Source organism: Epinephelus lanceolatus, chromosome 2 (assembly GCF_041903045.1).
Source record: "Epinephelus lanceolatus isolate andai-2023 chromosome 2, ASM4190304v1, whole genome shotgun sequence".
NCBI classification, from domain to species: domain Eukaryota; kingdom Metazoa; phylum Chordata; class Actinopteri; order Perciformes; family Serranidae; genus Epinephelus; species Epinephelus lanceolatus.
In genome coordinates, this window is record NC_135735.1 from 12,598,149 (window position 1) to 12,625,120 (window position 26,972).

Genomic DNA, 26,972 nt, shown 5'->3' on the forward strand with positions numbered 1-26,972 from the left:
AGAAGACAACAGGCCACTGCTGAGTGACTAATATACTGCACTACTGTTTGTACCCGGACAGTTGAGGTGTTGCCATGTGAATGTCTAACTAGCGATAGGGCATGCACAACCATTAACCTCACATAACTGCCGGCCTCTCTCTTCCAGCAGCTGCTTAACAGAGGCCAAGTCAACAAGCGGGGCTTGAAATAGCGTTGTCACTCTCACATGGTAGCTTTCCAGAATCAATGCAACAGTGATCTGTTCCTGAGAGGCACAAGTGTCACATTCAAACATTGATGAGTGTCAGGAGCGAGAACCAATTTGGACCCATTTCATGATTGATCGGAATTACTGCAAGTTTTTGACGACGTAGAATCAATTACTGACCAATTATTTTCATTTCTACTCCTTTTTTTTTGCATATTACATTAACTTGGCCTGTTTTCTTTCACCTGATGCAGCTTCATCTTGCAGCTTACATCTAGCTCTTAAAAAGTAGGCAGTAACATCTGACAGTGAGTGCTGACACTTACATACACACTCAATCACTGCTGGCATTTGGAACGCTGGAAAATGTATGTGAGGCAGGGGAGGAGAAGCATGCTGTATTTCACTGATAGTGAAAGTTAAACTCAGTGTGGAGATAAAACTACACTTGTGTATTACGATGCCTTCATATTTTTTAAACTCCGATACTGTATAATTGCCTGTTGGAGCTGAATGTTTGCTTAACCTTTTCACAATGTTCTCTCCCGCTTTACAGCTCACATTATCCCTCAGCAAACTGGTCTTGGAACGACACTGCTGCTGTAAACAACCATAGTTTTCATGTTGTAAAACAGCAGTGTGGCGGTCTTGGGAGAGATGGACCAATCGGTGTGTTCCACTTAGCTGAAAGTCTGAATATGTTCAGACGTCTGACAGCCTTGTTTACATATTTGCTGCCACCATGATCCATCCATGAGTCATCCATTAAAGGAAATGACAAGGTCACATGTGCACCCACCTCCAAAAAATGCAAGTCAGGTAGGTCAGGGCTCAAATGCTTTGTCATCGTGAAAACTAAAGAGAGCAGGTTTACTTCCTTTTTCGTCAGATTGTAAATAATGTCAACTTTCTCTCGTCAGTTATCCATCTACCTCTCACACTCTAGGCCTACATGCCTGTCTGCTTCCCTTCACTCCAACATCGTCAATCTTCTTTCATAGTGCCTGCCAAATTAAAATGCAAAGCAAACAGGTAGACTGTCAGACATCATATTCTCCCTTTTATGTCAGCATGTAATCTATTTTCTTTGGCAGATGATAGTATGGTACATCTTAAACCCATGACAACCATCCACAGAGGCACAAGTGCTCTTTTTTCAGCTACATATTCATATTTAGTCTGATATATTCACTGCTTGAAGGATCCCAATATTTCACTTTACGACTAATAACACTAAAGCTGAATTTATGCTCCTCTGTCGAGTTGTTTCACTGCTCCTGCACTAGATGCCTACGGCGTGGGAACTGATTTATAGTTGAGCGTAGGATTTAACCCGTTGACTGTTGTGGCATCGTGTGTCGTGCTTTCATGTGTCGTGCTTTTATTCTACACCCAAAGTAATTAGGGTTCGCCCTCGTTTGCTCCATTTGTTATAGGCAGAGCCGATCGTGGTTAGGAGGAGGCTTTCAGTGGAAACAGCTTTGCAAGATCACAAAACACACATTTGTCTGACATTACTGAAAAGGAGGATTATCCAGCACTTTTTTTTCAACCTGCTCCATGATGTCTTCCCTATCAACAAACTCCACCAGCAATGGAAAAATGTTGTCGAAAACACAAAGCAGACAAAGCTGTCCAATTACAATTCTTGTGGTCTCCATGTAGCCCGTTGCCCCGCACGTAGATGCCACAACATCCCAACACAGAGGCATAAATCTGCCTTAAGCTGTTGAGTGAAACGTTACCCACCCATATTTTTCCAAACCAGTCAGGACAGTCCAATCCACTTATGTTAAAGCCACAAGATCGCTTCTCTGACTGTTTAGACAAATGTCCACACTGCAAATGCTTTTTTTTAATCATGTGCTGTTAGCATCATGGCACTGAAGACAGAACAAAACAATGTACACTGCCTGCAGATTCACTGTGATCTGTTCAGGGCCATTACTAGATGTTTTTCTATAATGGGTAAATTAATAGCGTTGATTATTGCATGTGTGCATTATTTACTTGTTTTCTATTAACTCCATTTTCTAATCACATTTGTTTAAGATCTCTTCTCTTGAGATTGACATGTTTAATATGATTTTTCGATTGATTTTCCTTCAAAGGATGACATCTAATTTTCAGCCCAAATAAGGGAATCTGGTTCCATCAGCTTGTCGGATTAATTGGAAAATGAACAGGGACAGATAATGATGACTTCCCGCAGCCTCATCAGATCTGTAGCTCCTAACTTGTGTCTGATTTGATCGACAAATCAGTAAGCCTATATTCTACTGGGTTGGGCATTATGTTAAAATGTTCCAACTGGCAATCGTCTGCCCAACAACTGCTGACTGCCTATATATTTATGCAGGCCTGTGTGACCCATAGTTTCAACTGGGAGACGAACGCTGAGTTCCCTACATTCCACAGGCTCTATTAGCGCTTTTTTTTTTAACCGAACTAAGACTAGCTTAACTGTCTTATTAAGGGCGCTTTCAGACCTAGAGTTCGCTTGCTTTGGTCTGAATCAGGGACTTATTTTGTTAGAGTTAGTTCATGTTCTCACGGCAGCATTTACAAGCAGACCAGATAAAATGCCTTGCGTGAGAAAGCTGCTCTTGATTGGTCAGAATTTCCATGTGGGAAAAATCCAGGAAGTAAAGCAAACGCTGAAGAAGAGTACACTTGCAAGATAAATGCGACACTTTCTAATGTCACAATGGAGGGACAACTACGCAGGTTGATTTTAGCGCTGCTCATCGTGGACTATATTGCTGTCATTGTTCATTTTAGTCAAACCATACAGTTTGAAAACGATTTTATTTCAATTCAATTCAGGGTTCCCATTCAATATATGGCGTTATCAGTATATATATATATATATATATATATATATATATATATATATATATATATATATATATTTATATATAATATCCTCGCCATTTTCTTGACTGCTCACCATTGTCTGCCTGGCGCTGGGACGTTACTAATGTTTGAATGTTTAAGAAGGAGGTTCTCTTGGATGGAAATGGTGACATAGAAGTGCCATGGGAATTTCAAAATAAATGCATATTTTAAAGATGACGACAGTTATCAATGTTTTTACTTTGCATTGATTATATTAGATCTTTGACTGTTTAGTTGATATGTTTATTGACATCAATGTATCACTACACTCTTATGCCCAACCTTGGTTTATAACTCTTTTGTTGGGTTTACCTCCCTCAGTGTCAAAAAAATGTCCCCTGGGTTTATCACTGAAGTCTGACTTATTTTGAATTCAATGCGAACTTTACACATATTCTGTCATTTCCAACAAAACACAAAAGCAACACTCTTATTTGCCCATGTGAAAGCTCTCATGTCAAGGACAGAGGAGTCAATGTGCTGGTTACCAAAAGCAGCAACAAGACTACACAAAATGGTTGACACTGGTCCAAGTGTGGTTGCAGAGGGCAAATGGCCAACCATGACTGTCAGACCCTGAGGGCACTCACACGACTGCCTGTAACTGCACGCCAACACTGACTATTACGCTCAAAACTGGTAGATTTTATGGGGATTCCTTGGAACTGATAACGCAGATGTGATCCAGTTTGAGTCACGCTATAAAATGTTAAACTGAAAAAAAAAAGCATCCAGTACTCGTTTCTTAAGTGATGTTCCCACAACTGAACAAGTGAAAACACATATTGCCTCATAAACTCGCCCCGTGATGTTTATATCTTCTGCAAAAATCAAACAACTGAAGTCTGTAATCTCAGTTGATTTTTTATAACTGGACATGATCACTGTGAGCCTGAAATTACAACACTTCAGTGGTCTATAAACTGAAGCAGCTTTGATGGGAATGTTTTAAACTTAAATGGATATAACAATTCTGATACCATGTGTGCTCAGGCGGTGATTTGAAACAGGATAGTAGATCTCTGTTCGTATTAAGACAGCTGTGGAAGCAAAAAAAAAAAAAACCCTACTTTTTCAGAAAGTATTGACATTCACGCTGAAGTTCCACTTGATCATCTGTTTCCATTTTAGACTGCAGCAATTTTATCCTTCGTGGATGTTCTCTCATTTACTCGTCAATATCACAAGTGATGCATGTGTCATCCGAGAGACGACGGTTTCCCTTTGATTCTGCAGATGATAGTGGGTTCTGCAGTATGATTAGGGCAACGGGGACAGTGTCTCAGAACCACCCACTGCCGCCACGCTCAAGTATTGATGTAGCTCTGAGGAATTCCCACACATCGCAACTTTCTTTCTCGACAATAAGCTCGACCCAAAAAATGCATCTTTATAAAAGACAGTTAAAATCAAGCTTACATACATATGGGAGGACATTGGAGTTTCTGCTTTCTGTCAACAAATTATGTTTTCAAGTGTAGAACAGCTTTAAAATATCACAACCTCATATCATTTCCTGTACACTGGTGTATTAATCAGTCATTTATGGATGGAAAATTGCCGTGTGTAACTTGCAGTGAAAAGATCACCAGTGTCAGGAACAAGTGAAGCGAGAGTGATTAACGAGGTCATGTTGCTTATGAGTGGATGAATGAAGACAGTACTGAAAGCAATTGTGTGTCTAATACATTAATGCAATTTGAAGGGGGCTTCGTTATCACAGCAACAACACAAAAATAAAATCAAACCTATCAAAAGCAGCTTGTATTGATTCATGATTTTGCCGTGGCTTTCCTCTCTAAGAACACGGAGCGCGATACTTCAAACTAAAGGCAAATGAGACAGCATTTTCGCAGCACTCAAGACTGTGCTGCGCCACAAAAGCTGACAATATCTTTATAGCTTGTGTGGGGGAGAGTTGAGTGTAACCTGGGCTCGCATCCCAGGAAAAGATGGATCACCAGTCTCTGGCAAAGCAGCAACTGTGCAACAAGCATTCAATGTGTGCTTTTTTTTTTTGCTGTAATTAGCAATTCGCCTGTGAGAAATCCACTCAGTGCTATAAAAACTAAAGCAGAGTTGCATATTTTTGTCAATCCATGTCCGACTCAACAATACAAATAACGACTGTCACATCTGGTCGACTTTACAAATAGCAGCCCCAGGAAATAAAGGAGGTGGTGTTCTCACACAGGCTAACACAACAGTTCACAGGATGGGTGGATGGATGGGTGGGTGGATCAATATTGACTATAGAAACGCAGATCCATTTCAGATCCTTTGTTTACTCCGACCCGGTGCATCTCAAGGAAACCACGAGCTGTCAGAAAAACGCCTCGCTGCACTCTAACGTTTGAATAAGAGCAAATAAAACAGCAACAAGCCGTTTTAATTAATGATGTTTACAGAAGCGGGTGCAGGTCTGTGAGTGAAGTGAGCTGTTGTTTCCATTGGTACCGTTTCTGCAACATTTAAATATTTCTCAGGTGCCTCCTAAGCACTGCTGTTGGCTGAAAGCTGCATTTGAACCTCGGCATTTTGTTCCTGTGGAAGAGACGATCCAAACGCTGTTCAAATGTTCCACCCACAGCAGCTCCAGATGACACTTCTCACTACAGGTTTTTCACAGAAAACTATAGAGCACAATACAAAACACTTAACCCATTACAGGAAAGCTTTGATGCAGGCTTTCTTCTAATGCAGACCTATTCAACTGTTTAAACAAGTATCTACAGAACTTAAATTCTAATGTGAGCCCACTTTAGGCCAAGTGTGCTGTATGCAGCTGGAGGAAAATAAAAAACTGCATTGCATATTTTCTCAGTTATTCATTTGGCCTATATAACATAGTTTACAGGTGATGCCATCGAATGAAACACAGCCCCAAGATATTTCATTTACCATACTGTTAAGACACATAAAAGCAGCATTGGAGAGTTTCACATTGAATTCTTTACTTAAAAATTATATCAATTAACAGATTGTCAAAACAGTTGTGGATTCAGTGTTGCCAGATTAAAACGTTGGCAGCTATTTTGTACTTTCTGCAAACCATGAATACAATATATCAACGTTTCTAAAGTGACGTAGTACATGAGCTGACTGTCATTTGGAGGTGGAGGAGACAGTGCCATTTCCAGCAGCTTTTTAGGCTCCAAACGTAGGTGTTTTGTAGTCACCCATTAGTGTTTTTCAAGCAGGGATAGTGGCAGGAATAGCAGTTGTTGTTTTTTTTTTACAGAGACATCAGTGCATTTCCTGCCAGGATAGTGGCATGCAAAGCAATTGTTTTACCAATACACTGCTGCCTTTCTTTCAAGGATAGTGGCATGAAAAGCAGCTGTTTTTTACTGATACAGTGCTGCCTTTCCTTTAAGGATAGTGGTATGAAAAGCAGCTGTTTCTTACCGACACATTTCTGCTTTTTCTTTAAGGATAGTGGTATGAAAAGCAGCTGTTTCTTATCAACACACTGCTGCCTTTCCTGCCAAATTAATGGCATGACAAGCAGCCGATTCTTACCGACACATTGCTGCCTTTCCTTTAAGGATAGTTGGCATGAAAAGCAGCTGTTTCCTACCAACACCTTGCTGCCTTTCCTTTAAGGATAGTGGTATGAAAAGCAGCTGTTTCTTATCAACACATTGCTGCCTTTCCTTTAAGGATAGTGGCATGAAAAGTAGCTGTTTCCTACCAACACATTGCTGCCTTTCCTTTAAGGATAGTGGCATGAAAAGCAGCTGTTTCTTACCGACATATTTCTGCCTTTCCTTTAAGGATAGTGGCATGAAAAGCAGCTGTTTCTTACCGACATATTTCTGCCTTTCCTTTAAGGATAGTGGCATGAAAAGCAGCTGTTTCTTACCGACACATTTCTGCTTTTTCTTTAAGGATAGTGGTATGAAAAGCAGCTGTTTCTTATCAACACACTGCTGCCTTTCCTGCCAAATTAATGGCATGACAAGCAGCCGATTCTTACCGACACATTGCTGCCTTTCCTTTAAGGATAGTTGGCATGAAAAGCAGCTGTTTCCTACCAACACCTTGCTGCCTTTCCTTTAAGGATAGTGGCATGAAAAGCAGCTGTTTCTTATCAACACATTGCTGCCTTTCCTTTAAGGATAGTGGCATGAAAAGTAGCTGTTTCCTACCAACACATTGCTGCCTTTCCTTTAAGGATAGTGGCATGAAAAGCAGCTGTTTCTTACCGACATATTTCTGCCTTTCCTTTAAGGATAGTGGCATGAAAAGCAGCTGTTTCTTACCGACATATTTCTGCCTTTCCTTTAAGGATAGTGGCATGAAAAGCAGCTGTTTCTTATCAACACACTGCTGTCTTTCCTGCCAAATTAGTGGCATGAAAAGCAGCTGTTTCTTACCAACATATTTCTGCCTTTCCTTTAAGGATAGTGGCATGAAAAGTAGCTGTTTCCTACCAACACATTGCTGCCTTTCCTTTAAGGATAGTGGCATGAAAAGCAGCTGTTTCTTACCGACATATTTCTGCCTTTCCTTTAAGGATAGTGGCATGAAAAGCAGCTGTTTCTTACCGACATATTTCTGCCTTTCCTTTAAGGATAGTGGCATGAAAAGCAGCTGTTTCTTATCAACACACTGCTGTCTTTCCTGCCAAATTAGTGGCATGAAAAGCAGCTGTTTCTTACCAACATATTTCTGCCTTTCCTTTAAGGATAGTGGCATGAAAAGCAGCTGTTTCTTACCGACATATTTCTGCCTTTCCTTTAAAGATAGTGGCATGAAAAGCAGCTGTTTCTTACCGACATATTTCTGCCTTTCTATTAAGGATAGTGGCATGAAAAGCAGCTGTTTCCTACCAACACTTTGCTGCCTTTCCTGCCAAATTAGTTGCATGAAAAGCAGCTGTTTCTTACAGACACAATGCTGCCTTTCTTTCAAGGATAGTTGCATGAAAAGCCGCTGTTTTATTCCGAGTCATCACAGCTTTTCTTGCTAAGGTTGTGCCCCCCAAGACCGGGTATTTTAAGCCAAAACAGGATCTTTCCCTCACCGTAACGAAGTGTTTTTTGTGCCTAAACCTAGCTGCACGTTAACCACAGCGCTGTTAAAACATCAGATTTCAATGTTTCTCCTAAATTATTAATGTAACATATCCGTGGTTTGCAGAAACATACAATGCCAACATTTTTTCTGGCAGCTGGGATGGCATATTAAACTAATTTTATTGTTGCAACTCTGCTGTGCATTGACAGATATCTAAAGGGCTAACATCAGAATAAGGGACATAGAGCTTGACCGTGAAATCCTGAGACTCTACCCCCCAAAAAATCTTAATATTACTTCTTCCCTTTTAATGTCTACCTATTTAATGCAGTAAAAAAAGCCTGCTGTGTGCAATTGCACTGATTTGAATTTACAATTACAGACTACCATCTGGAAGTCAGGTCATGTATGTAATGATGTTTTTTTTGCAGGCTCTCGAGAGCTGAATGTTGGAGCTTCCCATCCGTGCTCAAACAAGCCCAACCCCCATCACTTAGGGACGACCACTTCAAACAAATCTCAACCTTGGGGAAATGCTGCAGGATGTTTTAAACCTCAAAAGGTGCTCCATCGCATCACAACCTATTTAATGACACTAACTATATTATGAGGCTTAATATGGATTCTTAATATGAAGGAATGCACACTCTTCTCAAAATAAAAACCAAGAACATAGGCGCATATGTGGGTATACATTCACCTAAAGTGCATGGCTTCATTCAGGTGCTTTTAAAAAGGTGCCTGGAAGCCTTTTCAAATTGCCAGCTGCCTTTAAGGATATGGGCTAAATCCTTTCTTAGTTTGCCATCAGCTGGTGTGAGGCCATGAGATGACGGGAGCCTTACAAAGCCAACATAATCCCCTTGTCCTGGACTAATCTGATGCCCTGGACCTCTAAACAAACACTATTAAATTCTGTTCCTTCACACTGTGTCTTTGATACCCAGCCTGATGCGGAGCAGATTTTAAAAAGGTGAACGGCTGGTCAACATAAACACAAAACAATACACAAACTTTCACTGTTTTTGCAGAACCTTGAAACTTAATATTTCCTTCTATTCAACAGAAACACGTCTGTGTGAAAGCTGTTGTCGTTGCTCCCCTACTGAAACATCCCAGCAGCTCTGCCATTGCAAAAATCAAACTAGTGAATGAGGAAATAGTTATTTCCTCAAGTGACATTGCTCTAATGTTCACCTCAGGCTCTCATCCAAGCACTGGGCAAATTTACACATCTCTAACAACTATAAAATGTCATGCTATTGTGTGGAGCTTGGAGTCTTAAATTTCCCTTCCACTTTACAATTGATGGCGCTGTCAGATTGTATAAAATGTGTCTGGCATGCTACAACAAGGCTCCTAACACCCTTACAATGATTAGAACAAATTACTACTAAAAAAAAAAGGTAATCAGATGGAGAGGAGCTGCCTTTGAAAAGGTAGTCAGCTGGAAAGGAAGCGGTACCAGCTCCCTGCCTCACACTGAGCCGAAGTTTCCTCACAAGAAAAGATAGAAAGGAACAAATGAACATGTTTGTTCTAAAGAAGTTCTACAGTTATTAACAGGAACACCACTGTGCCAACAACTATTTTGCCAGCTACATAATTTCAATTTTGGGTAAAAAAAAATCCTTGGCATTGTGAAATCCTCTGGGCTTGATGGCGTTATATTACTATATCTTGTATTGATTTCATTATGAACGAGTGCATGAGAAGAATAAGTAATAAAAGGTCTCAACGTAAAACACCCTTAAAATGTATAAAATCAATACAAAAGAGTCAGTAATGAATCAATGCTGACCAAACACTCTTACAGGCTAAGTGAAAGGCTTGAATCATTTATAGGCACAGCTGACAAATTACAGTAGCTCTAGTAAAGTTGATCTTCACTGCTCCCTGGACTGAAATAGTCCTCTGTGGCTGGCTGCGTACAATGGTGAAATGTCCCGAACACTGAAACACTTTATTGGTGAGCGACCCACACTATTAATTCATCGCTTTTTAGGTGCTGTGTGAGACATTACTTCCTGTATGACGCCGAAAATCATTCTCAACTACAAAGACAAATAGTGGCTGCTGCAGCATACCAAGGCTACACTCCAAGCAAAACAAACTGTTACCTACAGACCTCTGTGACAAAGACTAAAGTATTACACATGAAAAAGTCTGCTGCTAGCTAACTGAATGGTAAACTAAGAAGATCCAAAACACTGATGGTGTAAATCAGCCATGTTTATTCCATGACACACTAGAGCAAAGTGGATTAACACTACAGTTATAACTACAATTGTCTGTAGGAAGATTCATTCCTTCACCAGTGCCCCCAGTGCAGAGTTATTGCCACACCCGGACAAAAGAGCTGCCAAACTGATATTTCAAATTAACTGCAGCATTAGCCGGAAATGTTCAAGGCCCTCAAGGAAAATGTTTCAATAACAAATATTCAAAGTTTCCCTTCTCTTGCTTTGGTTATTGGTGCAATTATCTAGACAAATATTGACAATGGGCGATAAAAATTTTTGGCAAGCAACTGAAATGAACAAACAAACCAACCATTTCACTGACAACACACCTTATGGCAGCTCTCGCCTTCAGTTATAGACAAAATTTGCCTATCCCTGTGTGGGTAAGTGCACGCTATAACCCAACCAATACTGGTTTCTTGAGGCAGATACCGATATCAATATTTGCGTGTAGTTTGGCATTTATGTTGGCAATTTTTGTTAACATGTACATAACCAGTGGATTTGCAGTGATCTATACGCAGATGTATCGGCCTAGATTGGGTTAGCCAATTTATGCATTTAACACTTGATGCAGAATTGGATGGCCGTTTTTACAAACACTATCGACCCTCTCTCAAATATGTGTCTGTGAGGTAATGCTTAACACTCAGTTAGGCTGCGCCCACACTACAACATTTTCATTTTAAACGCGTAACTACTGCTACATTTAAATCTAGTGTCCACACTACTTTGGCATTTTGAAACCCCTTAAATGGAGATATTTGAAAACACTGCTGAACCTGTCTTCGTTTAAAAATTTCAGGGTTGCGTTTGAGTCTAGGAGGGCGGAAAAGAAGACTTTTGAAAATCACGATGCAGAAACCCTTTTTTGAGCCAAGCCAAAGTATCAATTAGTTTCTGTAATTTCAACCCTCTTCTGTGGGTAATTCTTTCCAATTGTCATGGCTTTCTCCAGCGATGGCTAATGCTCCTGGTACCACTGAACTATGTTGCCGTATTTGCTTTGCAACAAATCCCGATCTGTTTAATGCCACCTTGATTGCCTTATATTCATGTGTTTCTTTCAGTAATAGTTCAACCTCATTGTGGGTCCAAGCAAAGAAATCTCTGGTCTTACATTTCACCATTTCCGTAGTATTTTCTGTAATTAAGCAACTAACCACAGAGTAAACAATCTAATATCTGCTTCTTGTTTACACTGGCATGTCCAGTGTACATAAATGGTCATGTGCATATTCAGGCATGTTGGTATAGACGGAGATTATTTCTGATAAAATACTTGTGTTTACAGAGACTGTTTTTGTTTCGTAACATCGTTTTGAAATTAAACAGGCATTAGTGTGGATGTGGCATTCAACTAGATAGCCACTGATTTAGTCACACCAGATGGAGGACCTTTAGAGATGCATTGTAAGCACTATGCAGATGCATTAGTCAAAACAGAAGCACAAATAACATATGTTTACAACTGATTAACAGTTGGCAGTGGTGCGCTGGGAACAATGACAACTGTATGTTGTAATTAAAACCACATCTCACACTTCCTCCAAAAATGTGTCATTTAGCCAATTCAAATATGGCTAACTGAACTTTAGGTTAATACTGCTCCGTTCAAAGGCAACCTGTAGTTAGCGGCAGTGTTTAAGAAACTTCTTCTTAGTGTTTTGTAGTTAACCATTGAGAGAAATTAGGAAATTCTGCAAGCTTTAACAGAGTACTGGGCTGTAGACTACTTGGCCGGTCTTTCATGTGGTCCTGTCATACTCCATGGAGCAGCACAGACCACAGGGTTAGCCCATAGTGGTCTAGTTAAACAAAAAAAGTACTTTAATTGAATGACTCACTTCAGGGGAGATGGGACAGCCCCAGTAACACCAGCCAACAAAAAGAATCTGAGTAATCGGGAGAGAAGGGTCCCAAAATTTATTAGACCACAATCCACCATTTTAATGAGATCTTGTCCCCTCGGAGAAGACTTTGTTCTGGATGTTTTTAGAAGTGTAACAAACTGTGGCACCAGGAACGGAAGTGAAACGTAGGGTTCAAATAGTCATGTCTCACACATATTCTCACATTGTGTTGAAACCTCGAGAGTGACACGTTGGTGAAAATGTTTCATTTTCTGTTTTTCCTGAGATAAAATCCCCTAGTCAGTGAGGAAACATATCAGTGTCCCCCTGCTCAGTGTCTTTATGATAAGTTAAATAGACCTTTCAAAGGGTTTGATGTTCTCAGCAATGTTTCTCCCTTGATAAAATGATCAATGTATGTTTCCCTGGGTCAATATTTTATACTCGTTGAAACCTACACCCTTACCTCAGGGGTGTCAAACTCATTTTAGTTCATTGGCCACATACAGACCAATTTGATCTCAAGTGGGCCGGAACCCACTTCATAACAACCCCTTCAAATTTTTCCCTTTTTTTTTTTTACAGTAAATACGTCTTTTCAGAAAACGTTTGTCCATTTACAAAACAAGTGACAAACAGCCCAAACTATCCTACGAAAAATGATGTGCAAATTCACCAGTATGTCTCAGTTTTTCCACATTCAGTCAGTCCACTACTAACTTTCCTTACGGGACTTTTATATATAACTTTCCATTATAGTGGAAGCTGTTGAAGAATCCAGATTCTTTTGTACTGACGCTGCTGGTTGATAACATTTTGCACAAAATTCAATATCTTTAAATATGGCCACAGAAAGTATTCATTGTTATGTCAGAGAGCTGTGTTCTAGTCGGAGTGAAAAGGCCTCTGAGTATTTTACATGAAATATCTACTCACTGAAACCTCTTACACCGTGCAAGACCATCCAGTGGCCCAGATTGGACCCTTTGGTGGCTGGTTCTGGCCCCCGGGCTGTATGTTTGTCACCCCTGCCTTAACTTGAGTGCAATGCAAGCCAGTTTTCTTGACTTTAGACACTGATATCTCCACAGTGGCTGGATGGATATTTACCATTCAAACTGTATTTTACCCATCCATAGCTCTTGGTTATTCTGCAATTTGAAATGCAAAGATATCCCAAACCAGTGTTTTACAATGTTAGATTATATCAAGAGTATTCACTGTTATTTCAGAGAACTGTATTCCAGTCGAAGTGGAAAAGCCTCTGAGGCAGTATTTCACAGGAGGTATCGACTCACTGGTTTTAACTGCTCTTAAAACCTCTGTGCATCAACAAAAGGTGTAAAATCATCCAGTGGGCTAGACTGGACCCTTTGGCGGCCTGGTTCTGGCCCCCGGGCCGTATGTTTGACACCCCTGCTTTAACTTGTGTGCAATGCAAGACAGTTTTCCTGACTTTAGACACTGATACCTCCAAAGTGGCTGGACGGATATTTACAGTTCAAACTGCATTTTAAACCTCCATAGCCTTTGGTTATTTTGCAATTTGAAATGCAAAGCTATCCCAAACCAATCTTTTACAATGTTGGGTTATATGAAGAGACATAGCACCCTGGGAACATGGGGGTGACCCTCTAATGGGTGCCCTGGGGTCCCCGGTGCCCAGCTTGGGAAACACTAGACACCAAGCACTGGTGGAATCTGCAGCTTTAACTTTATCCAACACATTTACTGTCTAATATTTAACTTTAAATGGCAATTATAAATGGAGGCAAGTGTTTTTGTAACGAGTAATGGACGTTACTCTCCACGCGCTGACCGTTACTCCCCATGCACCCACAGTAATAGTTAGCATTTAGGTGCTTTAACGTTACTTGAGTACTCGTTTTCCATGTTTACACGTTGGTTGAACTTCCAGAAGCTAGCAGGGCTAAGTTAGCTCGGTGTAATGAGCTAATGTGACTAGTACGCTAGCTGGCAGAGTGAAACAATGAGCTCAGAGTGCAGTCAGGCTTGGCTAGCTCGCCTGCTGCTGCATGCTGTGTTGGCTATACGGTGGAGAAGCTAACCAGCTCGCTTTGCACGCAAGGCTAACGTTAAATGGCTAACGAGTCGTAGTCAACAATAAGAGAGGGGCAAAGAGATAAAAGAGAGACATGTAGTAACTTACCGACTTAGCTAGCCACTCCTATTCCAAACCCTGGTCCGTCCATGGTGGTGTGCACTCCATAAAAACAACAAATCAAGAGTGTGAATCAGGATAAGAGCTCTGAGGAAGACTGGAGCACCAGAAACCAGTGGCAGCGCACTCCCCAAGACATCCAACACAAGAGAGGAGGGGAGGCCAGCGATTCACTGGACTTCTGCCATCACACTTCGAGATACTGTCCTCATCGAAAACACCCCGAGTCCGGAGGGCATTTTATCGGCGCCGCCTCGAGCCCGACACAAGTCCAGTCCTCTCCCGCGACCTTCTGGCGATTAATCCCACAGCGGAGAGCTTCCCATCCAGGTTAATTCCCCCCGTATTCACCGTTTCAGGATGAGTGCCGCGGTGGTTCTTCGTGTGGGAACTGATACAATGTAGCCAACCAGCAGCAGCGGGAGGGAGCGGGGAGGAAACCCAGGAGGAGGTGCTCCGGTCGGATTGAACTGTCACACTCCACGGAGCACCGGGTTTAAGACACGGAACTGGATCAGCACTCTGAGTGGACTGTGATTTACATGTGTTTGTTTACAGAGAGTTACAGACCCCAGCTGAGCCAACCTGACTCAGATCCTCCATATAACTTAAAGCATATATATCCTACACATGCTCCATTATGGGCCTGTTGCTGGCTTAAAGAGTTAATGCTCCTTCATGGAAGGAGTCAGTAAGCCGAGTCTAGGTAGATGGATTTCTGAACTATCAACATCTCTGCCCTTGGAAAAAAATTACATACACTATCAGAGGTAATCAATCACTCTTTCAGAACATCTGGGGTCCCTTCATGTGTTATCTAGAGAGGACAGACTTAACCCACATGTTGGGTTGTATACTATAAGTGACCCTCTGCAATGTCCAAATCTGTCAAAGTTCCTCAAATTTGAACATTAAAGCGTGACCTTTAACCAGATCCTCAACCTGTAATTTGTGATCTCATTTTCTTCCTTATTTTTATTTACTTATTTTCTTCCTTTTTTATTCACTTATTTTTGTTCCTTTTTATTTACATATTTTCTTCCTTATTTTTATTTATTTATTCTCTTCCTTTTTATTTACATATTTTCTTCCTTTTTTATTTATATATTTTCTTTCTTTTTTTTATTGTCTTTTTCTTTTACGTGTCTGTGGATGTAAACGTACACATACCGGATGTGTGTATGTGTAGGTCTTTGTTTACTGTTGTTAAAATCAATAAAGATACTGTTGGGGGAAAAAAACACTCCATTAGGGACTGTTCTTTACCTATCACAGGAGGCAGGGGCGTGACTTCAGTTTTTTGACCTTCCCCAAAGATACAAATATTTTTCCATAAGCTTCTCCAAGTGACTTGCATGATCCTGTCTCCAACATAAATGAAAAAAAAAAAGCCTGGGTTTTTACACTCTTGTTGTGCATCAGAATCAGAAACACTCCTCAAGGGGAAATTATGATTCGTTACAGCTGCACTGATGTAAAGAATAGAGAATTATAAAACGTAAGAATAAGAGTATGAAATAAAAGTGTGCAAATATAAAGCAATAAATAAAATAAAGAAATAATGAAATGTGCATTAAAATAAAAAGAAAATGGTAAGCCAGCGCAAAAGGTTTATTTTTGGCCAAATGAGACTTACAATAAAGTAATTTCGATGAAATATCACTATTTTAAGATCAGATTTGATTCTGTTTTTCTGGCAGATGTGTCTGTCAAACATTATGTGTCCAAGGAACGACAGAAATGTGAAAAAATTCAATGATAATTTCTATTTTTACAGTTTCTGGCTGTGATAAATGGTGCAACTTTGGTGATTTTTTTTCCAGCAATATCTTAATTAATTTTCAAATACCTCATAAGATTTAACAAAATTCAAACAACAATAATAAAAAATAGTAACTTATTTGTATACTTTTTGTTTGTAATCTTTTCCAGAGGTTGAGTTATGGATAATTCTTTAATCCAATTAATGGAATTTGGTTTACCAGTCTTTTTCCAAGAGAGTGAGATAACTCAAATTCAAAATGTTACTTAAGAAAAATGCACAGAAGTAAATTTATCAGCAACACGAAGCCTGCTTGAAGTAGGCTTTCAAAAGAGGCTCTTTTCAAAGACTTGCATTCAGCTAGAAATACTCACCTTGCTTTGCACAGGAGGCCAATAACCAAACATTAATAATATCTATCAGCAGGCTTTAAATAATAAACAAATTGCCTTTTTTCACCCTTTGAAGGTTTGCTGTCCTGACCTTATTTTACACAGTCTATGGCCCTCACTGATTTTTGCCAAATGGCAAATCCAGTCATAGTAGCCCAGGACAGGTGGGTGTTTCTAGGATTTGGGAACTTCTCGGGTCAAATTTGGCCCATGGGCTGTAAGTTTAAGCCGTTATAGAGTACTATAGCCTCTGTCTGTTATTTTGTGTTTATCACTAACAAATACATGTAAGAGCATTTTAATGTTGTAGTTTTGTCGATGTGGAACCAATTTCAGATATACTGCATCAGATAAGAAGATTATTTAAGTAAAAAGTAACTATATGTGTCATAAATGGAGTAAAAAGTACTTTATTTGTCCTTTAAAGTATAGGCTAGAGGAGTAGAAAGTACAAGTATGTCAGAAATGTACAACATTTCAGTACTTGAGTAAATGCACTTATTTACATTCCACAGCTGCACAACTGGCACATTGCTGTGTTGAGTTACAGCCACTTAGCTGGTGGCCGGGGACAGAGCCGCAGCCAGGATTTTACTGACATCAGTAATGGAAGAAACATTGAGATTAAGATCTTTTTTTACACAGCATGAACTGAAGAGCTTATCCGAAAAGATAAAGGAGGTGTAATGTTGGAGGACAACGAACACCAGCCAAAGGAATCTGTCACAACCTGGCAACCCAAACATTGTTCATATCAATTGCTTATAACTAAACAAAATAGATGATATATTAATCATCAATAAAGCTGCTATCTACAGCTTAGAAACCTCAAATAAATTATGTAATTAGAAAGTGGTAACATTAAAGCAGCCTATAGACCCTTTTACTGTTAGTAAACAATGCAATGTTTTCTGGTGGGCGGGGCTTAGCTTCAGGCAAAACAATTCTCCACAACCATTAGCTAGCACTAGCTAACAAGTTCTGTTGGCTTGTTTTAGACAATGGAGGAAGATGATACAAGTGGTGCATTCAGAAATACTCATTCAGTGTGTCAGAGCACAACTGGACTGTTCGTAAATTTGTAACGCTGTTGGAATGTACAGTTTGGTTATCCAGAGCACCGCACTGTGTCATTACCTTTACCTTTGTTAATTACACTCCATTTCTTCATCCAACAGGGTTCTCATTTTAATGTAGAGTGTCTGACTGAATTTACAAACGCACCATGTCAGGTCACTCACTCTCCGGGACCGCCGCCAATGTTACTTGAATAAGTAAACACTGGCCAACGGGACCAGACTGGACCCGTATGCTCTCACTCAGTGGATGGATGATGTCACAGGAAGCTTTGTGGTTGATTACTATGCTAATCTTACAAAGGAGGACGAGACTTGAACAGTTTCCTCCAGTTTGTTTTGCTATCAAAGCTAACGTTAGCTAATGTGCTAAAAAGTTAGCGTTACAGAGAAATCCAATATTCCTCTTAATCCCTCCCCAGTGTCTGATGAGGTGGACATGATAACCCTTAATACACATAACATTATTCATCCCTACAACAGTAAATACTTTTTCCCTAACCTGATATTTGATGATCGCTTCCGTCCAGTCCTTTGGTCTTATCTCATTTAATCATAGCTGTCTTTGTTTTGTTGACGGGCAGTGGCAGCTGGTGATAGAATTTAAGTTTTGAGCCATGACTCCTCTTCTAGCCCCCAATAACACAACAAGATGACATTTTAAGACTCCTGTGTAGCCTACAGCCCTGTGGTGGTGTTGTGTTTTGCCTCCAGCCAACAAACTGACATCATTTTGACACTGACTATAAAAGGGTCTGTTATAAAGACTTATTGCATTTGGTTTGGAGAGTGAGTGTAATTATGAACACACTATAGGAAACATTGCTCTCTCTGGCAGTCGTTGATATCATCTGTAAATAATCGCTGGCTCACTTTTTTCCAACACTATTAAATGTGCATCTTGATTTTCTGTCAACACTTTTAAATCTGTTAATACTCTGATTACACAGTAAGAAAACAATGCTGAGATTACAACTTGATCTTCACGCTTCAGGGCAGATTGGACACGTTACCTTTGCGACTCTCTGAGCCATGTTCCAATTTCACTGAACTGAATCTATTAACAAACATCGGAGAGGGAATATCTCTGAGAACAGCGAGCTGGAAAAAATGAAAAAAAAAGCTTCCAACAATGAGACCCTTTCATATATGTTAGGATTCTAACTCTCACAGCTCCACGGATAACCTTTCATGTTTACCAGCTTCAAACACCATGAAGGCTTTAAGTCGTTGTCTCTCTCAGCGCTGGTTTCCCAGGCAACAAGAATATGATAATGTTGCCTTTGACATGACAGAAGGAATCATCTCACTAACAAACAGAGACAACAGGCACAGGGAGGGCTTGGGGGGGGGCAGGGGAGGGGGGCTGAATTAATGGACTCATTTTCACACAGAGGGGGAAAGCAGCAGCAGCAGCAGCAGCAGCAGCAGCTACTCACCATCCTCCATCCATCCTCCATCTTCCTCCACTGCCTCCAATGCATTCCTGCTGGCAGGCACACTCATGCCTTCCCAAGGGAACAGCCAGCCTCCATTGGAAAGCTAAATAACAGTCAGTGGCAAGTGGGGACTGGAGGGGGGACGGATTTCTGACGATGACTGCCCTTCAAGGCTGAGGCTCCAAAAAACCAAAGTGCTCTCGCTGCTGCTGCTGAGCGTCACACCAACTAAAAAAACCTGAAATGAACAAGCTGTGTGGACGCCATGTGTTTTCCATCAGTGAAAAAAGGGCTAATCAGCCAGCCATGTGGAATCACAGAGGGGTTGGCTTGATGCGTCTGATCATCTTTCCATTACTCTATAAAAGAAACTGTAAAGCCTTGAAACCCTCCTGAAAGAGACTTGCTCCTTAGCCCATGTTTAAATTACAGATCTGTGACAACTGGCAGCGCAAGAGCACGTTCATAAATGGCCGTGACAAAGATGCAGAAGAATAAATTGGTCCCACAACTAGATAACATCATTACAATTACAATGACAAAACAGCATAATAGGATACAGTGCTGTGGCATTATTAATAGATTTCAATGATTCAAAATGGCACAAAGCCGAAGGATATGGACACATATGAACGAAATTATCACTGGCAACAATTCGCCTCCCGTTCACAGAGTGAGCAAAGGGGGGAATAAGGGTGCTTTCACACCCACCCTGTTTGGTTCAGTTCAGTCGAACTCAGGTTTGTTTACCCCTTGAGTGCGGTTTGTTTGGGCAGGTGTGAACACAGCAATCACACTCTGGTGTGCACCACAACAACCGGAGCGAGACCTTCTTGAAGAGGTGGTCTCAGTCCGGTTACAAATGAACTCTAGTGCAGTTCATTTATGGTGAGAAGGTGTTCCGACCTGGATCTGAACCAACTGCAGTCACATGACACATTGTTTGGGTTAAACATGAGCATGTTACAGTCCTGGAGGATTATTAATGTGCACCTCCTCCTGTACTGCCTTAATATGCACATTCAGCACATCCAATGCATCAAAACATTGTTTTCTAGTTGGAGCCGCGCCTCGTTTTCAAACTGTATGGTTTGACTAAAATGAACAATGACAGCAATATAGTCCACGATGAGCAGCGCTAAAATCAACCTGCGTAGTTGTCCCTCCATTGTGACATTAGAAAGTGTCACATTTATCTTGCAAGTGTACTCTTCTTCAACGTTTGGTTTACTTCCTGGATTTTTCCCACGTGGAAATTCCGACCAATCAAGAGCAGCTTTCTCGTACAAGGCATTTGATCTGGTCCGCTTGTAAATGCTGCCATGAGAACATGAACCACAAATGTTCATGCTCAATTCAGGATAGATTGGAATAACTTTGGTGATGCCTTATTTTTCATTTAGTGCCATTATTAGGTCCAAAATTTACATTTGTCCAACACTCCAGTTTACGTTTATACCAACAAAACTAAAGACATTCCCATCCGCCTTAGGTGTACTTTGTCTTCAGTACTAATTAGCAAATGTTAGCATGCTAAAGGGCTAACTTAAGATGGTGAACATGGTAAAAACTAAACCAGATTAACACCAGCATGTTAGCATGCTAATGTTAGCATTTAGCTCAAAGCACAGCAACATAAAACTGTTGGCTTGGCTGCAGACTTTAAAGCCCTATTGGCATGGGTCTAGTATTAACAAGAAGACCTCATGTGATTTATAAACAAGAGGCAAGAACGATGCATGATGAAGAACAAGAAACCTAAATACAGCCCCAGATCACAGAGATGCCAATGTGCACAAGGACTAATATTATCACATAACTTCCGTTTATGGCAAAATATGGTTGGTAATTTGGGATTATGGACATGGCATTAAGATCACAGACAACCATAGCAATCAATACAAATTATTAGACGGCCCAAAGCAATACTAGTTCCATGTGAATAGGGCTTTCGACCGTGTGTGAAATTTCCTACTACTTACTGTACGGTATAGTGCACCATATTTACTCTCCAACATGTTATATAAGTGTCTGAATTCTGAGTGCGTAAAACTCAACAATGGGAAGAAAAGAGCAACCCATTGCATGCACGCTGACTATTGAGTGTCTATTAAATAGGGAGCAATGAGTGAATAAGGGAGTGACAGCCATGGTCTTGTTATTGAACATTTAGATGGAGAGGAAGAGGAGTCTTGTGTTTGTTTCTTTCCCCTGTGGTTTGATCATCTGGTTATAGCCATGCAAACACCAGCGAAGGTCGTCCACCATTAGGGCTTAATGGATGGGAGGCATGCAGACAACAGCATGCATTAAGCTCAGGAGAAATCATTTTTTTGTGAACATGAGATCGGCCAAGAGCCAAGAATTAATCAACAATGAACAGTAAAGTCAATACAGTAATGCCGGATGCATTTTGCTGAGGAGATGATTTTAAAGCTGAGTTGTGAGGCAGATCTGGTTCCTCAACGACTCTGTGTGTTGAATAAGACATAAAAAAAAGGCAAAATCAGAGGAAGCGGAAAAAATGTTGATTCAAAGACTATTAAAAAAGAGCAAATGTCAAAGTCATGACTTTTGTTACTCAATCTTATAGTTAGGCATTTACCCGATTAATAACATAGCTCATACCGCAGTCATGACGCATTTAGGAAACATATCTCTGAATGTAACCTATGTAAAATGACAGATTTATTGTCAGTATGGAGATAATAAGGTATTTTTCTAACAATTTTCTTTTGTTGTCTTTCCGAATTTCAATTTCGTCAAATATCTATATCTGTTTATATTATTACATTGAACCGTCATGAGAATAAAAACGCGTTTTGTAGGCCTGTGGCAAAGCCGGGTTTGTATTTACTGTCTATCATATAGCAATATGCTAATAGTTAATCCAGAGTAATCATGTTATGTATCTGTTACAGTGCCTGCTCCTAAGAAAACAGAAGCCTGGAAGCGACTGTTTTACATATTCAAGAGACTAAAGCCTGACAAATCACAGTGTTCAGAGATTTAGCCCTCATGACAGCAGAAGTCTTGAAGACTGACTATGATCTGAACTGTCTTCTGTGTGGCTTCATGTGTGTTAAAAAGCTCTGAGAAGCTGCGAAGACACCCTGGTGGGGGGGGCTCTTTGTGGACGGGCATAATACCCTGAACACACAGTCTCGATATTTCACTCTGTGTTTCTTTGGTATTCTCTTTGGAAAATTGATGTTGCCATCATTTTAAATATCCCAGACTCTATTTGTGTTGTTACAGGTACCGTTTCATTCAGCAAGGTCAAAAGGTCACGGAATAAATTGATCACTTATCAGTGGATCTTTAGAAATGGCAGCAAGTGAGAGCCATTTGTGATGGGAAATCCATTTTTAATTGGATTTATGCATCTGCTCTCCTTTGGAGGACTCGAGGAATCATTTTCTCGTTGAGCCAGAAGCCTTTTGTAAAGTCAGATTGGCCTTGGTTGCCGTGCAGATTTACTGATATTTGCACAACACAGACTTCCTTTTTTTATCGCAGTCATTTGTGGAAAAAGGTAATTTATAGAACAGATATTAACATTTACTTTTGCCCTCCCCTCAAGGGCAAACAGGTCTGAGCTTCTTATGAAGAGAGAGCACGTACAGACATTCACATCTCAGATATCTCTCTGTGTTTTACTCACTTGCCTTGAGGGATGAAGGCTTTCAAAAGTTCCTGTGCTTCCCCTCCTCAGATGGGGCCCACCTTGTACCTCTGGACTAACCAAAGGCGACGAGCCATGACACTCTGGAGACGGCACAAAGGCATTCTGCTCCACTTAGCTACTCTACAAAGCCCACTTCCTACATAAATGCATCCTATCAGGCAGTCGTAGGCAAGAGCAGGAAATGTGTTTCATGCAACAGACTGTTTGAGCTATTAAAGGAATAATCTCACATTTTAGAAATCTGTTAATTTGCTTTCTTGCTGAGCGTTAGATGTAGTGGTATAAATCTTCTCATTTAATGACCCAGACACACCAAACCAACATCAAGGGACTAGTGGCGACAAAGGCCGACTGTTGCATCGCCTCATGTTGCCTGTGTCTCTGACAAAAAGTTGCACATGAACATGCGCGAAGACTACAACCAACGACCAACTAGCATTATTAATGGTTTCTGCTTAACACCTCAATGGCTAATATAACAAGTTTGTTTTGATCTCACGCCATCTTGACTTTAGATGTTTGTTTACTTTCCTCACTTCTGTTTCTCTTCTCGTGCTCTGAGCTGAACTGTCAGTCAGAGTGATTTCATTCCCCTGAATGATTCTGATTCAACATAATAATAATAACAATAACACATTTTATTTATAGAGCGCTTTCATGGTACTCAAAGACAATTTACATTAGTTTAAAAAATCATGAAATAGACTACAATAAAATACACGCAACATAATTCAAACACAACATTAAAAACTGGTTTGATCAGATGAGTTTTGATGAGTGATTTGAACTGGAAGAGGTCAGTGCAGTCTCGAATGTGGTTGGGGAGAGACATGCTGAATTGGCTGGAAAAAAAATAGCAGACATTGACCGATGATGGCCAACAGGGTGGTACACACCGCAAAAACTAACACTCACCAATGGCCCTTAAGGCCCTTACACACCAGGCCAATGGTCCATTGGTGAGCATCTGTCGCCCTGGCTTTTTTAGTGTGTCTCGCTCTGTTGGCACTAGTTGGCTCTTGTTGCCTTTTTCCTGCCGATTCAGCATGTTGAATTGGCATGGGAGCTCGTCTGTGGTTGTAATCACTGATCGGCAGTTTGACTCAGCACATGAGAAGAGAAACAGGAGTGAGGAAAGTAAACAAATAACTAAAATCAAGGGAATGAAATCGAAACCACCTTGTCATATTACGTAAGCTTATTTTTTTAGCCACTGAGCTCTTTAGCAGAAACAGTTTGTAATTGTTTGTGTTGTTGTTCACAAGCGCACAGTAAATATTCTTTGTTCTTTCAACATTGGGTTGGGTTGTTAATGTGCTAACTGGCTAACTAGCACCTTGAATCCTTCCTGTCTGTGTTTGGTTTCCCTTTTTGAATGACAAATACAGACTACCAGCACCTGCTGGCATGTTGGTCGTTGGTTGTAGTCTTTGCGCATTTTCATGTGCAACTTTTTGTCAGAGACACAGGCGACATGAGGCGATGCAACAGTCGGCCTTTGTCGCCACTAGTTCATTGATGTTGGTTTGGTGTGTCTGGGCCTTAACTAACGGCAAGATAGCAAAAAAGCACAGTTCCTAAAATGTGAAATTATTCCATTAGTAGGTCAGACGGTCTGTTTACAGTCCTGGGAGGTCTATTGGATAAAACACATTTCCTGCCTGATACGATGTTTCCCAAAACGATTCCTTTAATTTACCTACAGTACCACAGAGTACTGATATTACTTCCTGCTGGCTCGGTGAAAATGACCAGGTACTGTATGTGTGAAGTCCTGAGATGTTGTTAAGGTGATGAGGGATTATTGTGATGATTTCAGTGCATCAAATTCTGCTGCCAAATTGTATTCAATGAGCCACTCCTGACAATATCCCTTTCTAAATATTTCCTTTGTACATCCACCCCAGCTCGACAGGCAGCGCTCCATGACACATTATGAGATGGATGAGCCACAAGCTGTTCCCAGGTTGTATTGTTCCCCAGCCTGCCGCCACCTCTTCTAAAGTGCTCCAAAGCCTAATTCCTCTTCCAGGCCTGTGGGGATGGGGGGATGGGACCCTGCGCCCTCAGTCCAATCAGTCTCTCAGCAAGCACACAAAGGTCCTGCTGCTTCTACAACTGGAAACTTGGCTTGATGGTGAGGAGGGCATAGTGCTGGACTGGAGTCAATTGCATTTAATTTCAATCAGGAGATTCAGCTGGGCATCTTTTTCAGCCCAAATGATGAATAAATACATAACCTTTTTATGTCTAATTTAATTTAAAACCTTGGCTAACTGGATGAAAGTTGGACAGGGACAGGGATTTTAGCTGGAGTTCTTACTGGTGCTCAAAATTAGATGATGCCCGGCTTGATACATTCCTTCATCCACTCTGCCATTTCCACCAGCGTCATTAACAGCAGGGTGGATGGTTTGTGATATGGCAGAAGAAGCCTTAGTGATCAAGCACAGAAACACCATTGAAAGCAAGCTGGCATGATTTACAGCAGAAATCCATAGGTTAAAGAAAACTGGACTTTCATCCAGTTTCTTGAAGACGTTTTACCTCTCATCCAAGAGGCTTCCTCAGTTCAACTGAAGAAGTTCAAGAACTGAGGAAGCCTCTTGGATGAGAGGTAAAATGTCTTCAAGAAACTCAAGCAAGTCCAGTTGCCTACGATATAGCACTTAGCAAAAGTCAATATTGTTTCAACATAAGGTTTCGTCACTTATGTGCTGCATCCTACGCAAAACCAAAAGTCAATGTTTTAATTGTAACATTACGCAATTCACATAGTCGTCATACGCTCTCGAGTCGTCACTCGAGACATTTTTACCTCATGTTTTGTTACGTAACAATCTTATTTTAAGCCAACACATGATCTTTTTTAACCTAACCAAGTAGGTCTGTTACCTAAACCTAACCACAACCGTTTCATAACATTACCCATGTGTTAATGTGTATCAGCTGTGCTCACATAAATACACTAAAGGTTGCCCCGTGTGTCGCTACGAGATACCAAGAAATGTGACAGAACATCGGTATTTGATGACCTGGGAATGAAAACAGGTTGAAAAACAACATTTCCAGTTTTCAACATTTCCGGCACTATTTCTTAGCTCTGAGCAATTTCAAGTTAACCAGCAGAGACTCCAGGAAGTTACGGTGCGTGAACAAAGGATAGTCCAGCACACCATCACATGAATTGTAGTTTTTACACTTTTTGTGTGGATAAAATGAATGACATGTAGCACTTTAATCGGTGAGCTTTAGAGGTGCTGCTAGATGGATTTTGTTATCTTTGGACAGACACAGGCAAGCTGTTTCCCCATTTCCAGTCTTTATGCTAAGCAAGTCTAACTGGCTCCTGGCTGTAGTTTCATATTTAAATACACCAAGCAGTGATTGTTGGTGACTGTTCGTAAACAGTATCATCAGCAAAAGTGAAAGCTAATCCAACATTTCCTGTTTGGAACAAGCTTTGTCTTCATGGCATTTTGCCTCATGACAGTTGCCTTTTTTTGGCACTGTCTTCACGATATTCAAAGCTTCCTCTTGGATACGTGCTGCTTACAGTCCACCACCCGGCCTAACTTCAGCTCTGTGGCCAAGAACGTCCCAGATCTTGCAAAAAAACAACAACCCAAAAACCCTTCCCACTGGACAATAAACCCACTAACGCCAGCATCTGGATTTTGGATCCATCCTAGCAGCACTCACACATTGTTCAAAAAAGAAGTCACTGCCATAACATTCTCACTGGCTTCCATGCTTCTTTCTGTTGTTTGCTAACCTGTTTTCTGGCCCATCCCTGAGTTTGAATCAGACGCACCAGAAAAATAACAAACAGGCGTACTCATCTGCGTTTATTAGCAATGGGAAAGCAGTCTGTCACCTATTTCTAAGGATTGTATCCACATTTAAAAACCAGGACACGCTAATTGTGGTAGAAAAAAGAGGAAAATAAGAAACTCCAGGCAGAGGCAGGGTCTCGGTAGATAAATACATCACCACACACTTCTGGGTCATAAACAATCAAGGAGAAGTATTACTTTTATATGAATTGCAGCCCAGACAAGATGACTGTTTCCATATTGAAATGGATCACCTTCAGCATTTTATTCCACACAAGTACATCACATCTTTTGTGCATGAAAAACCAACAGCACATGATCTTGCGGTTTATCTAAAGAGGCTTAGTAAAAACTGCATGTGCTTAATTGTTCAGCATGACGGCACAGAGCCC

General features: G+C 40.6%; 1 protein-coding gene across 3 annotated transcripts in view; it reads right to left on the bottom strand.

Annotated features, from left to right (window-relative positions):
- Nucleotides 1-15,539, bottom strand: part of znf609b (zinc finger protein 609b) — a 113,386-nt gene extending 97,847 nt beyond the window's left edge. The window contains exon 1 of one of the 3 annotated variants that reach the window (XM_033622532.2): nucleotides 14,376-15,539. The gene's annotated coding sequence lies outside the window, so the exon portion shown is untranslated. The remainder of the gene's footprint in view (nucleotides 1-14,375) is intronic. The other 2 variants (XM_033622524.2, XM_033622541.2) reach the window with 2 other exon arrangements.
- Nucleotides 15,540-26,972: the final 11,433 nt, after the last annotated feature.